This window comes from Sorex araneus, chromosome 2 (genome assembly GCF_027595985.1).
Source record: "Sorex araneus isolate mSorAra2 chromosome 2, mSorAra2.pri, whole genome shotgun sequence".
NCBI classification, from domain to species: Eukaryota; Metazoa; Chordata; class Mammalia; order Eulipotyphla; family Soricidae; genus Sorex; species Sorex araneus.
In genome coordinates, this window is record NC_073303.1 from 47,810,685 (window position 1) to 47,830,821 (window position 20,137).

The 20,137-nt window shown below is 40.4% G+C and overlaps 1 long non-coding RNA gene across 1 annotated transcript in view; it reads left to right on the forward strand.

Moving 5' to 3' along the window:
• Nucleotides 1–20,137, forward strand: part of LOC129401987 (uncharacterized) — a 57,089-nt gene that overhangs the window by 26,725 nt on the left and 10,227 nt on the right. Inside the window, exon 2 of the long non-coding RNA XR_008628483.1 lies at nucleotides 5,152–5,286. This is a non-coding gene — a long non-coding RNA (uncharacterized LOC129401987). The remainder of the gene's footprint in view (nucleotides 1–5,151; nucleotides 5,287–20,137) is intronic.

The window sequence follows — 20,137 nt, forward strand, 5'->3', positions numbered from 1 at the left end:
TCAGAAAACTTTTTCTCTCTTAATCAGTAGTGTAGAAATAGATATCCAGCAGGTATAAAACCTTTCTAGTAGACTCAGGACAGCCAAAGATGTTTGTGAATGAATTTAAAGGAGGAAAGAAAGAGTACCAATCCAAAAGGTTAGATTTACTTCTCATCTCTTGGAATAAAGTATTTTTGAGGGTGGGGCTCTGTGCCTGGGAGGTTGCTCTTGGTGGAGTTCAGGGGACCAAGTGATACCAGATATCAAACCATGCTTTCTTCGTGCATAGCACACACTTCCAGTCCACTCAGCTGTCACTAAGACCCCTAGTTTGTTCTTGTACTGCCTTCTTACTTTTACCTTTTATAGGGTAACATATGGTCCATATCATATAGTTTATAGCTTTTCAGATTTAGTTTCTCTCACATAAACATTGAGAGTTATGAGGTTGCGACTTAGTAAGTTGTTTACTTTCAGTGCTAAGTAACATCCCATTGTCTGATGTTCTACAGTTTAGCTTTCACCTTCTGAAGGACATCTTGGTTGCTTCTCAGTTTTGGTAATTATGAATAAAGCTGCTCTAAATATCTATGTGCAGGTAATATCTCAGTGGACATATGTTTACAGCTCTCTGGATACATACTAAGAAATATAATACCTAGATTTTATTTTGACTATGTTTAGATTTATAAGACACAGAGGAAGTGAACAGGGAAGGACCAGAAAGAGAAATGAGGTGCCACTTTGCATATATTATTTGATTGATTATTCTACAAATCTCATTTGCTGAAAGACATGAGATCCTTTCACAAACCTATGTAAGAGCACATTCAATCTGGTCATCCCAGAATCACCAGTGCTTCATTTGCAAATGTCACTATATTGGTTGTTCCTGTAAAATGGCCTCATAAGATTTAACCGATCAGACAGAGGAAATAACTAAGAGGCAGGGGTATGTAATATGTAGGTGTTGGGTCCTCTCCTGAACCTCATGAGCAGTGCCACTCTGTTGAGTAAACCTCCTGGAAGGGCTCCAGAGTGGGGAAGGACATCACCGAAGTGAAGTGATGCTCTCTCTCCATCATTTGTAATGGGATTATTTGTCCTCCCATAGTTCCAAGCAGCTCAGGCTTGATACTGAGTCATCCTATCTCCCTGGCAGAGAGCTTATGTTAACTGAGTTAAACCCCCTACTTGGCTCATGCACTCCGGAATTACACCTGGCGGTGCTCATGGGACCATTTGGGATGCTGGAGACCAAACCCAGGTCGGCCGATGCAAGGCAAATGCCCTACCCACTGTGCTATTGCTCCAGCCCCCTCTAGTTATTTTTTTACTGTTTTTACCCAGTTCTACCCTTTTTGTGTGTGTTTGTAAGACAATTCAAGAAGAAAATTCTTCTTTTTAAATTATACTAGTCAACATCCATAAAGCCATATTTGTTTTATTCAAATAATAGTAATGAACACTAGCAAGCTGATATGACCTTGATAAGCAGCATCATAAAAATACATCTCATTTTATACTAAATTATTAAGAATGGGTATATTTAATAGCTTATATAAAAATTCCATCCAGATCCCCCATTTTCCAGTAGCTAGGTGGTTATACCCAGAAACTGCCCCTGGTGCCATGTAATCCCATCAATGGCCAACATCCAAAGACTATAAAACCAAGCTCCTGGAAGACATCTTATAGCCTAGTTCTCCCTCTTGGAGAACCTGGCAAGCTACTGAGAGTTTCCTGCCTGAATGGGAGAGCCTGGCAAGCTCCTCGTGGCATATTCATATGCCAAAACCAGTAACAATGATGGGTCTCATTCCCCTGACCCTGAAAGAGTCTCCAATGTGGCACCATTGGGATGGATGAATAAAGAAAGGCTTCTAAAATCTCAGGGCTAGGATGAATGGAGACGTTACTGAGACTGCTCGAGAAAACCGACTATCAACCGGATGATGATGATGATGATGATGATGATGATAATGACACCCCCTACAGCGATCCCAGGCACATCCACTTCATAGGGGCACTCCCATCCTCCGTGTTTATCTTTAACTTCTCCTTTGTGTTTTACTTCCCCTATTAATTGCATTATGTCCCATTCTATTCTGTCCCCCCACAGAGAGCAGTTTCTCTTTCCCTATAGAAACCTTATTTGAGTTCAATAAATCATTGTTGGTTATCAGCCCGTGACTCATTATTCCAACTGGATGGAACAACTATGGGTCCCCAACTCACTTGGAGACCCATTCGCCACAGGACGGTGACATGTGTGAGTACAAGCCCTCTTTTTTGCCCCTGGTTCTGCCCCTGCACTCTGCCTGCCTTTCATTCTTTCATCTCTGCATTTCACTTTTATTACAGTAATGTGTAACCTATTTTTTGATTAGGCAGCTCTATTAAGTTTTCCTGATATTTTAAAAGGATCACATAAACAATTTTAATGCGTTAATATTATCTACTAAATAGAAGAGCTGTAAAACCAAAGAACTGTGCTAGTTGGTGTGTTGGTCATTCACTGCTGTCCATGAGAAGGATATGACAATCTGCTTATGACAGAATCTGTTTGTTGATAGTCACAGAATAATAAATTTAGATTTTATGGGTATTGCAATGAATCTATAAATAAATTTGGGAAGAACTGATATCTTAGTGATACTGAATCTTCCTATTTATTTAGAATCTCTCCTTTAGTTCTTTGACTTCTTTTATCAGAGTTTTATGGTTCTCCTTATATAGATTTTAAGCATGTGTATTATATTAATACATAAGTGTATATATAATACATAAGTGATTATTTTTTGCAGGATGCTAATATAAATGGTATTATGTTTTTAATTTAGAACAATCTACTTGGTCATTGCTGCTATATATAGGAAAGTAATTGACCTTTGCGTATTAACCTAATCAACTGTTCTGTGATTACTTATCACTTTTAGGAGTTTTTTATAGGTTGTTTTTGATACTTTTACATACAAAGTATGTTGAACAATATATATAATATCTGTTAACAAGAAAATTTATTTATTTCTTCCAAATCTTTGTACTTTATTGTAAAAAATTACAAGGGCGTGCCCTTGCGGGAGAGTGCGATGATGTGTGTGTTGTGTTCTGTTGTTTGCGGGCTCTTGGGGCGATTCTCTCACGCTGCTGTGTATTGACAGGATCGAGATGGCTCCTCCTTGTGCTCTGCTTCTGTGTGTGCCACTGTGCTCTCTTCTGTCTCTCTATCTCTGTCTCTGTCTGTGTAGTCTCTCCCCTGGTCTCTTCCGACCTCTCTCTGTCTCTGCTTCTGTGTCTTCTCTCTCCACTTCTGTGTCTTCTATGCTGCTTCTGTCTTGCCTCTTTCTCCCTCATTTCTGTGTCTTCTCCGTGCTGTCTCCTCTTCTGTCTCTGCTGTCTCCTCTTCTGTGTCTTCCCTATGTCTGTTACAGTCTTAGTTTATATAGTAGTCACATAGGGCGGTAATACAAAGGTGGGTTGAACATTAACAAATCAACAAAGATGGCTAAGACCATTTCTGAAGGAGATTAACAAAATCTCATCTAAGGAGATTACTCCAGATTACTAGGAGATCTGCTCAAGGGTGAGATCCAAATAAGGGTGTGTCAGGATGTGTCCCTCTCTACCTTCCTCAGCTAGTAATCTGCTTAAATAGTTGTAGTAAATTTACTTCAAATATTTCTAGCAATATCTTCCTGTATGAGCACAGTAAGAGATATATCAGACTTAAAGTTTGGTTCTTCCGAGGACATTCACTATATATTTTAGATCACAGTCCTCAGGCCAGGTTAGTCTTCCTAACCCCAGCAGGGTCCTAGTCTCATCATTACTTTTGGATCATAACAGTATTTGTCTATGACCATGTTCTCAACTTGTAGTTGAGTATTGTAGAGCTTTGGACTGGCATATTTTGATGCCAGAGTAGCTCACAGCTTGACCTGGGTCCATTCTGTCCCTCGTTGGGACCTTGCTTTTTGGGGTAAGGGCAAAAACTGAGTTGAGAAATCAGATGCCCAGGAGTAAATATTATTGGAGTCAATCAGCTCCCAAGTTACAAAGTATAACATTAACTGTCTTCCTGTGTCCACACAGAAAGGCCATTGCTCTAAGGGAAACTAAGTTCCCTGTGGTAAGGCTGAAAGGACAAACCCCATGTTATCCTACACTTTATATTTCCCTTTCTCTTGTTGCATTAGCTAAGACTGGATATGCTGAAAAGTATAAGACTGGAAGGAATGGTAAATGCAGTTATCTTTGATGTGGTCTCCATATTAGTGGGTGTTTTGAACTTTTGGTCAGATGTATAATGTTAGTTATATCATTTTAGGAAGCTACCCTCTGTTTCTAGTTTGCTGAGAGTATTCTTCATAAAAAGGAGCTGCAATCTGTCAGAGACATTATTTATGTCTATTAATAAAGCCATGTCACTTTTTACCTTCTCTTTTCTTTTTTTTACTTTTTTTTGCTACACCTAGCTGTGCACATGACTTATTCCTGGCTCTGAGATTAGAGGTTATTTATGGTGGGGCTACAGGGTTCAAATGGTGTGCTTGGAATTGAACCTGGATCAGCAACTAGCACTATCTCTCTTGCTCCATTAATTTTTATTTTTTGATCTGTTAATGTAATAGATTACATGAATTAATTTCTGAATGTTGAAATTGCCTTGCATACCTCAGATAGATCCCACTTGATTGAAATATGTATTATTTGTTTTTTATATAGCACTGAATTCAATTTGATAATATTTAATTCAGGATGTTCATCAGGGATATTGGTATATAGCTTTTTTTTTTTACAAATGCCTTTGTTTTTGGTGTTAGCATAATGCTTACTTTGTTAAATAACTTAGAAAGTAGGCTCTGTATTACTGTCAAAAAATGATCGTAGAGACTTGGTAAACTTTCTTCAGTAAATATTTGGTAGTAGCTACCAGTGAATTCATCTGAGCCCGATACTTTCTTTTTTTTTTTTTTTTGAACACAGTCCAGGAATTTTACTTGGTATAGAATGAGTTGGTTTTTTTTTGTTTTTTGTTTGCTTGTTTGTTTGTTTTCAGATAAGTTGCTACGATATTGGTATTTATACAGGTAACTTCATTGCTGAAATGCTGGGGATTATGGAGCAGGTAACAATGTTTTTGTTTTGTTTGACACTTTGCTGCAGGTAGTAGTTTCTTTATTTGTCAAGGAGGAAATGGGCACTGAGAAGTAAGAAGCAATTGTCCCCAAGGAAGAAGCCCTGCTACCAAACTGGTACAAGTATGGGTCCTGTGCTTCACGCGGCCATCTTCCAGACTAGGTGAGCACTAATGTGAGTCCTTAGTTGTTGGTAGGGGAGGAGCCCAGGAAAGGGGTGAGAGGACTTCCAAGTATTTCATTCATAGGCAGATATGTGGAGTAAGGTCAGACATCCTGGTATTGTTTCTGGAAAGAGATTGCTACAAATTGTAGAACTTTGATCTTTCTTTTTCTTTTTTCCTTCCTTCCTTCCTTCCTTCCTTCCTTCCTTCCTTCCTTCCTTCCTTCCTTCCTTCCTTCCTTCCTTCCTTCCTTCCTTCCTTCCTTCTTTCCTTCCTCCTTCTCTCTCTCTTCCTTCCTTCCTTCATTTCTTTCTTTCTTTCTTTCTTTCTTTCTTTCTTTCTTTCTTTCTTTCTTTCTTTCTTTCTTTTCTTTTTTTTAATTTTTTTTTTATTGAATCACCATGTTGAAAGTTACAAAGCTTTCAGGCTTAAGTCTCAGTTACATAATGCTCAAACACCCATCCCTTCACCAGTGCACATATTCCATCACCAAGAACCACAGTAAACCTCCCCCATACCCCCCGGCCCCCAGCCCCCCATCCCGCCTATGTAGTTGGTAAATTTCACTTTACTTTCTCTTTACTTTGATTACATACAAAAAAAAGACTCACTATTATTGTTTGGAGTTTCCCCCACAGAGTCGGACCTGCTGGAAAGGAAGCATTTGATAATTTGTTTTCCATTGCTGAGAATGAGGAGATATGAGGTCGTGTGGCTATAGTAGTGACCGTGAGGTTCAAGATTTCTGTATTTTAGTATTTTAGTGACTAAGTCCAGAGGACTTTCTGCCAGAGTTTCATCATTGCTAGCTCTTACCTCTCTGCTGCTTTATATTCCATATATGAGTGCAATCTTTCTATGTCTGTCTCTTTCTTTCTGACTCATTTCACTCAACATGATACTTTCCATGTTGATCCACTTATATGCAAATTTCATGACTTCATGCTTTCTAACAGCTGCATAGTATTCCATTGTGTAGATGTACCAAATTTTCTTTAACAGTCATCTGTTCTCGGGCATTCGTTTTTTTTCCAGATTCTGGCTATTGTAAACTGTGCTGCGATGAACATACAGGTGCAGATGTCATTTTGACTATACTTTTTTGCTTCTCCGGGTTATATTCCCAAGAGTGATATTGCTGGGTCAAATGGAAGCTCAATTTCTAATTTTTTGAGAATGAACCATATTGTTTTCCAAAAGGGCTGAACCAGTCGACTTTCCCACCAGCAGTGTAGGAGGGTTCCTTTCTCCCCACATCCATGCCGTTGTTTTTGTTCTTTTGGATGTGAGCCAGTCACTGTGGTGTGAGGTGGTATCTTATAGTTGTTTTGATCTGCATCTCCCTGATGATTAGTGATGAAGAGCATTTTTTTATGTGCCTTTTAGCCATTCGCATTTCTTCCTTGAGAAAGTTTCTGTTCATTTCTTTGCCCCATTTTTTGATGGGGTTGGATGTTTTCTTTTTGTAGAGTTCAACCAGTGCTTTATATACCCTTGAAATCAACCCTTTATCAGAACGGTATTGGGTGAATATCCTTTCCCATTCTGTAGATTGCCTTTGAATTCTGGTCACTGTGTCTTTTGCGGTGCAGAAGGTTTTTAGTTTAATATAGTCCCATTTGTTTATCTCTGTTTCTACTTGATTACTTAGTTCCGTGTCATCTTTGAAGATACCTTTAGCTTCAATATCGTGAAGGGTTTTGCTGACCTTGTCTTCGATGTACCTTATGGTTTGTGGTCTGATGTTGAGGTCTTTAATCCATTTTGATCTGACTTTTGTGCATGGTGTTAGGTCGATTTCTAAGCCCATTTTTTTGCATGTGGCTGTCCAGTTATACCAGCACCATTTGTTGAAGAGGCTTTCTTTGTTCCATTTCACATGTCTTGCCCCCTTATCAAGGATCAGATGATTATATATTTTGGGTTGCATGTAGGGATATTACACCCTGTTCCATTGATCAGCGGCTCTGCCTTTGTTCCAGTACCATGCTGTTTTAATTGTTACCACTTTGTATTAAAGTTTGAATTTGGGGAGGGTGATCCTTCCCATTGTCTTTTTCCCAAGAATTGCTTTCGCTATTTGTGGGAGTTTATTGTTCTATATGAATTTCAGGAGTGTTTGATCAATTTCTTTGAGGAATTTCATGGGTATCCTTATAGGGATCGCATTGAATCTGTATAGTGCTTTGGGGAGTATTGCCATTTTTACAATGTTAAGTCTTCCTATCCATGAGCAGGGAATATGTTTTCATTTCCTCGTGTCCTCTTTTATTTCATTGAGTAGTGTTTTGTGGTTTTCCTTATAGAGATCCTTTACTTCCTTAGTTAGCCTGATTACGAGGTACTTGATTTTCTGGGGCACAATTGTTAATGGGATTTTTTTTTAATGTCACTTTCCTCTGACTCACTATTTGTGTATAGGAAGGCCATGGATTTTTGGGTATTGATTTTATAGCCTGCAATTTTGCTGTACAAGTCTATTGTTTCTAGGAGTTTCTTAGTGGAGGTTTTAAGATTCTCTAGGTATAGAATCATGTCATCTTCAAATAATGAGAACTTGATTTCTTCCTTTCCCATCTGTATACCCTTAATGTCTTTTTCTTGTCTAATTGCTATTGCAAGTACTTCCAGTACTATGTTGAACAGAAGTGGTGAGAGTGGGCATCCTTGTCTTGTCCCTGATCTTAGAGAGAAGGTCTTTAGTGTTTCTCCATTGAGGATAAAGCTTGCCATGGGTTTGTGGTAGATGGCTTCGACTATCTTGAGAAAGTTCCTTCTAAGCCTATTTTGGTGAAAGTTTTCATCATAAATGGGTGTTGGATCTTGTCAAATGCTTTCTCTGCATCTATTGAAATGATTATATGGTTTTTATTTTTACTTTTGTTGATGTGATGGATTATGTTGATTGACTTACAAATGTTGAACCATCCTTGCATCCCCGGGATGAATCCTACTTGATTGTGATGTGTGATTTTTTTAATGAGTTGTTAGATTCCATTTGCTAGTATTTTGTTGAGAATCTTCGCATCCGTGTTCATCAGGGATATTGGCCTGTAGTTTTCTTTGTTTGTGGTATCTTTGTTTGCCTTTGGTATTAGGGAGATATAAGCATCATAGAAACTGTTTGGTAGAGTCCCTGTCTCTTCAATTTCCTTGAATAACTTGATGAGAACTGGCAACAGTTCCTCTTTAAATATTTGGAAGAATTCTCCAGTGAATCCATCCAGGCCTGGGCTTTGTTTTTGGGAAGACATTTGATAACAGTTTCAATTTCCTTGATATTAACGGGTCTATTCAGGTATTCCAAGTCATCTTGATTCAGTTTTGGGAGATTGTAGGAATCAAGGAATTTGTCCATTTCTTTTAGGTTCTCTTTTTTCATGGCATAGAGATTTTCAAAGTAGTCTCTGATGATCTTTTGAATTTCATTGGTTTCTATTGTGATATCCCCCTTCTCAGTTCTGATTTGGTTTATTAAGGTTCTCTCTCTTTTTTTGTGAGTCTTGCTAGCGGTTTGTCAATCTTATTTATTTTCTCAAAGAACCAGCTTTTTGTTTTATTGATCTTTCGGATTGTCTTTTGGGTTTCCCTATCGTTAATTTCTGCTCTAAGTTTTATTATTTCTTTTTTTTCGGTCTGGCTTGGGTTCCTTTTGCTGGTGGTTTTCTAAGATCTTAAGCTGTGAAGTCAAGCTCTCTATGTAGGCCCTTTCCTCCCTCCTGAGGAATGCTTGCAGGGCTATAAATTTTCCCCTTATTACAGCTTTAGTCGCGTCCCATAGGTTCTGGTAGTTTGTGTCTTCATTCTCATTTGTTTCGAGGTATCTTTTGATCTCTTCCTTGATTTCCTTTTTGATCCACTCGTTGTTCAATAGGGAATTGTTTGATTTCCAGGTGTTCAATTTGGTACTCCGTGTCTGTGTGTGCTTAGCTTCTATTTTCAGTGCATCATGGTCTGAGAAGATGGTTGATACAATTTCTATCTTGCTGATTCTGTTGAGGTATGTTTTTTGACCCAGCACGTGTTCTATTTTGGAGAATGTTCCATGTGCTCTGGAGAAAAATGTATATTCTTTCTTTTGGGGGTGTAAAGCCCTGTATAGGTCTATAAGCCCTCTCTCTTCTATTTCTTCGTTCAGGGCCATTGTTTCCTTGCTGAGTTTTGTTCTTGTTGATCTATCCAGAGGTGATAAAGTGGTGTTGAAGTCTCCGACTACTATTGTGGTGCTAGTGATGTCCTCCTTAATGTTTGTTAGGAGTTGCTTTAAATATTTAGCTGGTCGCTCGTTAGGTGCGTATACGTTTAAGAGTGTGGTTTCTTCCTGTTGTATGTATCCCTTGATGAATAGAAAATGACCGTCACTGTCCCTTCTAATCTTTTTCAGCGTGAAATCTATGTTGTTAGACACTAGTATGGCCACCCCAGCTTTTTTGAGGGAATTGTTTGCTCGTAGGATTGTTTTCCATCCTTTGACTTTGAGCCTGTGTTTGCTTTGACTGTTCAGGTGTGTTTCTTGTAGGCAGCAGAAAGTTGGGTTTAGTTTCCGAATCCATTTTGCTACTCTGTGTCTCTTGATTAGTGCTTTTAGCCCATTGACATTGAGAGAGATTGTTGTCATGGGATTATGTGAAATCTTTCTTTAGGGTTTGTTGTTCTTGTTAGGGTTTTTCTTTGTCTTAAAGCAGCCCCTTTAGACCTTCTTTTAGATTTGATTTTGAGTCTATGAAGTTCTTGAGTTGTTGTTTATCTGAGAAATAGTGTATGGTTCCTTCAAGTTTAAGTGAGATTTTAACCGGATAGAGTAATCTTGGTGAGACGTTCATTTCGTTGAGCTTTTTCACTATATCCCACCATTGTCTTATGGCTTGGAGGGTTTTCTCTGATAGGTCTGCTGTGAATCTAAGGGGTGATTCTTTGTATGTGATTTCCTTCTTTGACCTTGCTACTTGCAGTATTGTGTCTCTATCCGCGGCATCCATCATTGTGACTATGATATACCTTGGAGTTTTTTTTTGTTGTTGGGGTCCCTTTTAGTTGGCAACCTTCGGGCTCCTTGGATCTGGATGCCTGAATTCTCCAGCTCTGGGAATTTCTTAGCAATGATGTCTTTGACTGTGTTTTTATCATTGGGATTAGTTCCCTGTGGTTCTGGTACTCTCATGATTCTTATGTTGTTCCTTTTGAGATTGTCCCCTAAGACTCTGAGGTCTTTTGCCACTATTTGTTGTTGTTTGTAAGCTTTGTGCAGGTCATCTTCAAGCTCACTGATTCTGTCTTCTGCTGCAGTCATTCTACTGTAGAGGGCTACTACTGAGCTTTTTATTTCATCTACCAATTCCTTTAATTGTGTGACTTCTGTTCATAGGTTTGAAATTTCTGCTCTCATTTCTTCCTGTATTTTCTTGGTGGTCCGTTCCAAGGTTGTGTTCATATCCTCCCTTAGTTTATTGATTGTTCGTTCCATGGTTGTGTTCATATCCTCCCTTAGTTTATTGGCTGTCCATTCCATGGTTATTTTGAGTTCCTCAACCATCTTCACAATTTCTTCTCTGAATTCCTTATCTGAGAGGAGGTTGTATTTGTAGGTGACCTGTATTGAGGTTTCTGGAATCTCTTCATTTTCTGTTTGTGGCGGGTTTTTTCGATGTTTCTTCATGTTGTTATGGAACAATAGAGGTGCAACCTCCCGATTCTATATCACTATTCCTCTTGCTCCAGGAGGGGATTGTAGGCGAGCTAAATTGATAATGGTAATCTTTTCCCCCTTTTAGAATAGTTCCTTATATTACTGTGATCTTCCTAGTTTATGTAGGGCTTCTAATCAAGGTTTGAGGCTATGGTCTGTTTATGAGGGCTTTGTGTACCTAGTTGTATTCCTGTCACCTTTTCTGGAATTAGGATGAGTTACTGGCTTATAGGCATATAGTGATTGAGATGGCTAGGTTGTTCTTCGAGTAAGTAGGTCATAGGGATTTGTGACCTAAGTGAGCAGTATAGGAGAGGGAGAAAAATACCTGCTGCCCTCCAAAAATAGGCCATGCCTCTTTGAGGCCACGCCCCCTGATGTAGAGGACACTCCCCCACCAGCCGGAAGTCCCCAGGCTGGGCTGAGCCGGCGTGAGAGTTCTTTCAGAGGGTCAGGAAGAAGAGAGCATGATCGATCTGGAGTCAAAGTTACCTGGCAATAGGGAGGGGCTGCTAAAATGGTGTGCAGGAGGGCTGATGGCCTGAGGCGCAGGACCCCCGCCCTGGTGGTTCCCCCTGACCCCAATACTTTCTATTTCATGGTATCACTGTCACTGTCATCCCATTGCTCACTGATTTGCTCTAGTGGGCAACAGTAACATCTCCATTGTGAGACTTGCTGTTACTGTTTTTGGCATATTGTATATGCCATAGGTAGCTTGCCAGGCTCTGCCGTGCGGGTGAGATACTCTCGGTAGCTTACCGGGCTCTCTAAGAGGGGTAGAGTAATCGAACCAGGGTCGGCTGCATGCAAGGCAAGCACCTTACTCTCTGTGCTATTGCTCTAGCAGCTGGAGAGATACTTTCTATTTATTGATTATTATTTATTAAGAAGATACAGACTTATTCAGATTTACTATTATTATATGAGTTTTATGTTAAATCATCAAATTTGTGAATATAATTGTTCATATTATTTCTTTATTATTCTTTTTCCACTTTTGTGTCCTATTTTCTTTTTTCATTTTTTTTAGTTTTTCTTACTTTTTATTTTCTGAATTATGTTTGATGATTCAAGCAAAATTACAATACTGTTTGATATGGTTACTAAAGTAAGTAGAGGAGATATTTAGCACAATTCTATTATGAATGGGTAAGGTAAAGGAATTTAAATAAATAAGAAATTTTATTTTTTGTTTGAAGTATTTATAAATATTTATAAAGTGTTGATACTAGTAGCCTATGACAAGTTATAGCTGTATAATCTAAATATACTTAGGACAGTCACTAAAATATCTATCCAAGTATATACATAGTCAAAACATTTCAGAGACATTTCAAAACAAAATTTTAAAGAAGGTAAAATATAGCCCATAGAATGTTTCTCAAAAAACTAGAAATTGAACTCCCATTTGACCCAGCAATACCACTTCTGGGAATATATCCCGGAGACACAAAAAAGTACAGTAGAAATGACATCTGCACTTGGGGCTGGAGCAATAGCACAGCGGGTAGGGCGTTTGCCTTGCATGCGGCCAACCCGGGTTCGATTCCCAGCATCCCATATGGTCCCCCGAGCATCGCCAGGAGTAATTCCTGAGTCCAGTGCCAGGAGTAACCCCTGAGCATCGTTGGGTGTGACCCAAAAAGCAAAAAAAAAAAAAATTAGAAAAAAAAAGAAATGACATCTGCACTTGTATATTTATTGCAGCACTGTTTACAATAGCCAGAGTCTGAAAGAAACCCTAGTGCACGAGAACAGATGACTGATTAAAGAAACTTTGGTATATCTACACAATGGAATACTATGTAGCTGTTAGAAAAGATGAAACATAAAATTTGCATATAAGTGGATCAACATGGAGAGTATCATTCCAGGATACTCTCAGTAGCTTGCCGGGCTCTCCGAGAGGTATGTATATATCTTTTGCTGTATTTGGGATATGAATACGACATGGGAGCTTGCAAGGCTCTCCTGTGCGGGCAACAGACTCTTGGTAGTTTGTTAGGTTCTCCAAGAGGGAGAACAAGGCTATCATCTGATGTCAAATAGTCAAATGTCAAGCAGCTATGCACTTCCTGGAGCTTGGTTTTATAGTCTCTGGATGTTGGCCATTGGTGGGATTGCACTGCACTGGGGGCAGTTTGTGGGTGTGGCTGCCAGCCTACTGGAAAATGGGGGGTCTGGGTGGAGAAGGCCCAGTCCCAATTTGAGCAGGCTTGGAGATCTCAGCCCCGTTTCGTACACCTGGGTTCCTCTACCAGTCCCCTCATGCGTGAGGCTCTTCTGAACATGTGGAGCGTGACCTTGAGCATGGCTGTGGCTGGGTTCCGGAGGTCTTCAACTGTCAAGGCTCTGCTTGGGGCAAGGAGGGAAAGGCAACTCGTCCCCTCTGAGGGGCCCTGGTGAAGAGCAACAAGTATTAAATGTAAATGATCTAAATCAACTCAAAAGAAACTGTCGACATAGATTTTAAAATGATTGCAATATATGCAATGTATAAGAAAATCATGTCAAATATAATAATATTGGTAGATCAAAAGTAAGAGTAGATAAAGATCTACCGCGTGAACATAATCAGTAAAAAAAAGCATGAATGGCTTTATTAATGCCAGATAAAGTCATTTCCAGAGCAAAGAAAGAAAATTACCTGAGAGGGATACTACCAAATGATACAAATTTCGAGACATCCAGATGGTAGTTCAATGCTAAATGTGTATGTATCAAACAGCGCTAAGAATGTGTGAGGCACAACTACAGAAATAGAATGTAAAACATACATATCATCAGTTGTAGTTGGAGACTTTAATACTTCTCTCTGAGCAATTAATAGAATATCTAGACATAGAATCAGTAACTACAAAGAAGACTTTAGCAAAACCAACCAGAAGAACCAGATAAGATTACTATTCCATCTAACAATAGCAGAATATACATTTTCAAATGTTCATGAAATATTTACAGGATAGATCATATTGTGGGCTATTAAACAAATACTAATGCATTTGAAGGAATTGTAAATGCTATCTAATCCTATAGCAGTCAAAATAAAAATAAAAAATGGTAACAGGAAAAAACCTTGTAAACTAAATAACACACAAATTAACTATGAACCAAAGACAACATATGAATCATTTATTTATTGATCCATTTGTAACTATTGAGATAGTTACAAAGCTTTCATGTTTGAGATTCAGCCATACAATGATCGAACACCCATCCCTCCACCAGTGCAAACTTTCCACCACCAGTGTCCCCATTAACCCCCCACCCCCACCATCCCAGTCCTCTATGCCTCTCTATGGCAGACAATTTCTCAGATACTCTCTCTCTACTTTTGGGCATTATAGTTTGCTTTTCCCACCACCATTCAAGCCTGCTTTCCAAGTGCAGACACTTGATCATTTATTTTCCATTGCTCATTTTGCATATCATGAGAGGTCATGCAGCCATATAAGTGGCCACGTGCTTCTCAAATTCTTAAGATCGTACATGGTTGGGTTCCAGAGACATCTCTGTGGGGAACTAATCCATTTTGGGATTCAGTTGGGAGTTTCTGGGCCCTGGCTGTTGGTGCACCAAGATGGTGCCTGGAGGCGAGTTGTAGGTGTGACATTCTGTCTCAAGAGTAGACAGGAAGCCAGGGTGGGACTGCCCTGCTGCTGTCATGCAGTTTGGAGACTTAGTCCTGGAACCTGCATACCTGGGCCTTGCTTATGGAAGCTCCTGGTCACCGGGATTCCATCTGGAGTAGGTGGGAGTCTCCACCTGCTCCATTTGGGGTGCCCCAGTGAAATCAGCTCAGTATGGGGCCTGGAGATATCTCTTGCTCTGTGGTGCCCTCTGGGACTCACTGCTGCTGTCTCTGGGCCCGGACTGTTGGTACGCCAAGATGGTGCCCAGAGGTGGGTTGTGGGGGTGACATCCGGCATCAGGAGAGCATGTGGAGCAGGGGGAGGAGTGCCCAGATTTGCTGCCATGTGGCCTATTATCAAGCCACAGTTGGTGGTGCCCAGGATTTACTACTGGCCTGTACTTAGCAATTAGATCACTACTGAGGGGTTCGGGGAACCATACAGGGCTGCTTGCAAAAGTTGCAAAACAAGCTTTCTGCCTGTGCATTATTTCTCTATCCTCTTTACTGTTCTTTTTATTTCCATAGGCTCAGTGGTTATGACCCCTTTCACTTTGAATACACTTCTAATTTGTAACCTATTATTTTTTTTCTTTTGGGTCACACCTGGCCTTGCACAGGGGTTCCTCCTGGTTCTGCACTCAGGGATTACTCCTGGCGGTGCTCAGGGACCATACGGGATGCTGGGAATTGAACCCAGGTCAGCCGCGTGCAGGGGAAATGCCCTAGCCACCGTACTATCTCTCCAGCCCCCCTACTTTTTCTTAGTCAACTCTAGTTAGTGTTCTCTTGATCTTTTTAAAGAACCAGATTTTATATGCTGATTTCCTCTATCAATTTCCTATTTCTATTTTATTTCTTCTTTTCTTATTTCTTCTTATTCCACTGGCCAGACAAGCACCTGAATGGTCTCTACACAGAGGCACCGCTCCTTTGTCTGTCTCATGCCACGGATCACCATGGGAGAGACGGGAGGAGAGCCCACGAGTGAACCAAGCCCACTTAGTTCTGGGGAACTGAGGCAGATAAATGTCCTTTCCCCACTCAGTCTCAGTCTAATCAGAGGATCGGCTAGAGGTCAATTGAAAGGCTAATAAAGGCAGCCAGCAGGTTTTGCACTAGGCAAAGTGAGGCAGAAAGAAAAAGTGTAAAAGGCAGGTAAGAGGCTTAAGGAAGGGAGCAAGCCAGCAAGAGGCAAAGGAACACGTGGCAAGATAAGAATGGCAGAAGCTTCCTCTTCTCCCCTCAATAGCAAGCAAGGTTTTGCTACTGAGCGAGGCTTCTCTGGAAACCCATGGCACTTCTCTGGAAACCCATCCGTGGTTGTGGTGGACGCCCAGGAAGGCCCCAGGGATGCTTGGGGTAGCTCAGAAATCACTGAAGGAGACGTCCTCGCTGCGATTTTCTGATGGACCGGCATGCAGTTGTGGTCATGTCCACGCCGGACCCCTCTAGAACCACAGCAGTTCAGGCATAAGGGGGTAAAACCCCTTGTGAGAAATTACCAGGAGAAGAGCTTGCCAAGGTGCCATCCCTTTTCATAGATTATTGCTGGAACTCAGGAAATATGAGAAATTCTACATCGGTACCCAAACATTCTCCTTTGGATTACTTATTGAAACCTTGGAAAAGCCTCCAGCTAGATAGTTTAAGTAAGGAACATCTTGTTGACCTCTGTAACACCATGTGGCCTGAGTGCTAGAGCACAGGGAAAGATAGGCAGTTAATGGAAGTTTGCATTAAAGAAATAGGATTATCAAAGCAGAGGAGGCAGGAAAATGCAATATCATATGATTATCTGTTTGGTATCAGAAACAAAGAAGTGTGTTAAATGAGGCAGCCTTTCCCATGCCTGATAAGAAGAGACTAGCTCTCTGCCTCAGAACTAGTCTTGACCTTAAAATGGTAACATCTGGCTGCCTTAGGTTTCAACAACTTTGTCATAGTTTGTTTTGCCGGCTCATGTCAACAGAAGCCCTTTCTTGACCCATTTTTAACAAGCAGGAAACTGGCTGGTCAGACTGGGAAACGGGGGGCAAGGTTTCCAATCGGCGGACAGAGCAAATTTTGCTCTAGGGACTGCCCCTTCCTTTCTCAGTCTATCAGTTTTCTCCCTGCCATTTTTGAAGGGTCAGATCGACCGATCAACTGCAGATGTGTGCACATGTACATGTGGTGTTTTTAGTCAGTTCATTGTCTGTCTGCCTGTTTGCGTGGAACACTTGAGTGTTAGAGCCAGATTGACAAAGATTTCTCATCAGAATATTGAGCCTACAGAGAAATTTAAATTCTCAATCTAAATTTCTTATTGGAAGAACATTAATGGTTATTAACAGTTGAAATTCTTTTGAACTTAAGAATATGAGAAATATGAGTAGGAAGAGCTGCGGAACCAGAGCCTGAAACTAAAGTGAAATAAAGTTCAGAGAATGCAAGGTTTTATCTTACAAGCCTCAGCCAATTTTAATGAAAAAAAATGAGGCTGGTTTACAAACAACAGAGGTACAGAAGCCATTAAAATAAAGTTTCCTCATGTTTTCATAAACATTGGCTGTTCAAGTGTTTTTTTTTTCCTATGGTAACATCAAAGTTCGGTAAAAATCCAAAGGGCTTTTTCTATGTCTGAAGGCATGTTTGTATTTTTGTGGAATTGTTAAAAGTATCTGGTGTAGAAAGCTCATGATTTTAAATAGCTAAGGTACAAGAACTACTGGGCTGGAGCAATAGCACAGCGGGTAGGGTGTTTGCCTGGCACACGGCTGACCCGGGTTTGATTCCTCTGCCCCTCTCAGAAAGCCCGGCAAGCTACCAAGAATATCTCACCTGCATGACAGAGCCTGGCAAGCCTGGCATATTCAATATGCCAAAAACAGTAACAAGTCTTATAATGGAGATGTTACTGTGCCTGCTCAAGCAAATCGATGAGCAACAGGATGACAGTGATACAGTGATATTTCTTCTTTAACTTTTTCTTCTGTTTTCTTTGGATTTAATATTCTCTTCTTTCTCTCATTTCCTTAGGTAGAAGATTAGATTACTGGTTTTAGATGTTTCAGACATATAGTGATTCTTCTTTTACTTTTTTAAATTGGATGCTCTAGAGTTTACAATATAAGTCTACAAATAACCCAAATCCACTTGAAATAATAGTATATGCCATGAGAATAGTAAATGCTTCCGTAATTATAAAATAATTTGAATAAGCATATATAAGCATATTTAAGCATGCATAATTAAAAACGTTGTTGCTATTATTAACTTGAACAAGTTAATATCTTTTGCATCAATTAAGATTGCACTGCACTGTCGTCCCATTGTTCGTCGATTTGCTTGAGCAGACAACAGTAACATCTTCATTGTGAGACTTGTTACTGTTTTTGGCATATCCAATACGCCACCGGTAGCTTGCCAGGCTCTGCCGTGCGGGCAGAATACTCTCAGTAGCTTGTTGGGCTCTCTGAGAGAGATGGCGGAATTGAACCTGAGTCGGTTACATGAAAGGCAAACACCTTACATGCTGTGCCCAAGAATAAAAAAAATAAAGGTTTTTATTTTCCCTTAATTTATTTCTTTTTCTTTGCTTTTGTTTACTTTGTGAATACTGCTTTCTGGTCTATATAAATTTATTTCTTCCTGAAGAACTTCTCTTTACAGTTCTTACAAGGTAGGTATACGGGCTACAAATTCCCTAAATTTTTTTTCTAAGAAGGACTTTATTTTTCCTTCAGTTCTGTAGTATGATTCAACAGGATATAGAATACTGGGTTTGTTTTTATTGCTCTTAGCACATCACTCTTTCTGCTTTCATTTTACTTCACTCTTTCTGCTTTCATGGTTTCTTGTAAAAAACTAAACTGCCAGGGGACAACTGGGGAAAGAGCCCCGGCCGCTCTCCCCGTCGGCCGCCCCCGGCTTCAAGGGGGATGGTCCCGGGCTGCTCGCCCAGCTTGGAGCGGCTGGGGCCATGGGGCAGATGGCAGAGGAAATGAGGGCCAAGCCGGTTGATCTATCAGTTGTCGTTTATTCCATTCTCCTGTCTCTCCCTCCGCTTCTCTCCCGGTTCTGGATCTCTCTCTGGATCTCGTCCCCCACCCCACTCTTACAGTCTAGTTAAATCCCCCCAGCATGAGGGGGTTGGGGCTTACACATAGGTGTGGTCACAGTCAATAGGGGTAAAGTTCTTTCCCTCCAGGGGACGCTGCTTCTAGGACAGATTCTCTTTCAGCAGGACACCCACCCAAGGGTGGAGTCCCATGAGTGTGTTTCTCCTCTCCTAGTCCAGCAAACATATAAGCATTCATAATTTAATCATTTTGTATGGACACAATAAAAAATGCATTAAGCTTATAGAATTACTCTCCTGGGGCCATCTCGATCTCAGACTACAGTGCTCAGGCCAGATTAGTCTTTCCTATCCCTAGCAGGGTCCTAACTCGTCGTTACTTTTGGATCATGACAACATTTGTCCATGATCAAGCTCTTAACTTATAGTTAAGAATTAGGCACTTTGGGGCCGGAGTGATAGCACAGCGGGTAGGGCATTTGCCTTGCACACGGCTGACCCGGGTTCGATCCCCGGCATCCCATATGGTCCCCCAAGCACTGTCAGGAGCAATTCCTGAGTGCAAAGCCAGGAGTAACCCCTGAGCATTGCTGGGTGTGACCCAAAAAGCAAAAAAAAAAAAAAAGAATTAGGCACTTTGGCCAGGCCCATCTCGATGCCAGGGTAGCACATAACTCACTGCTTGCCCTGAGTCAGTCCCGTTCCTCGTTGGGACCCTGCTTTTGGGGTGCTAGGAACTGAGGGCAGCTGAGGTTTAAATCGAGAAAGCAGATGCCCGGGAGGGAATAATATTAGAGGCCAATTAAATCCCAAGTTACAAAAACATAACATTGTCTTCTTGTGTCTATACAAAAAGGACATTGCTTTAAAGTAAATTATTCAAAAGACATAAGGAGAGGAGAAAGGCAATATCAACTTATAAGTTCAGTGTCCTAGAATGGTCTGACCTTACAAATTAACAGAGTCAGATTAGGGGGAAAAGCTGATTAACTGTTTTGGGGAAGAGAGCATAGAGAAGTGGTTACAGAAAAACAAAGAAATGAGCGTGGTTGGGAGCACCTTAATGGGTGTGACGAATGAACCTAAGCTCCTTGTGGCAAGGGGGGAAAGGACAAAGCAATGTCATCCTACAGTTTCTGAAAGGAATGTGAGGTCATTCTTACCTCTCATGCTCTATAGAAAAGGTGTTTTTCCCCTCTGCAGTTTTTAGGATGTTTTTCCTTAATTTTGATTTACTAAAATTTTAAAATAAAACACACAGGTCTTTTCTTTTATTTTGTTTTAAAATGTATCTTGCTTTTTGTTCTCTGAGATTCCTCAATTGGTTTGGTGTATGACATTAGTTTGTGGGTAGTCTCTTTCATTATTTTTCTGTGATGCTTCTGTTCCTTTTTTTCTTTTTTTTTTTGTATACCATTTTGCAATTGTAACTCTTTTTGCAGATGTCCTACAGTTTAAGATTTTTTA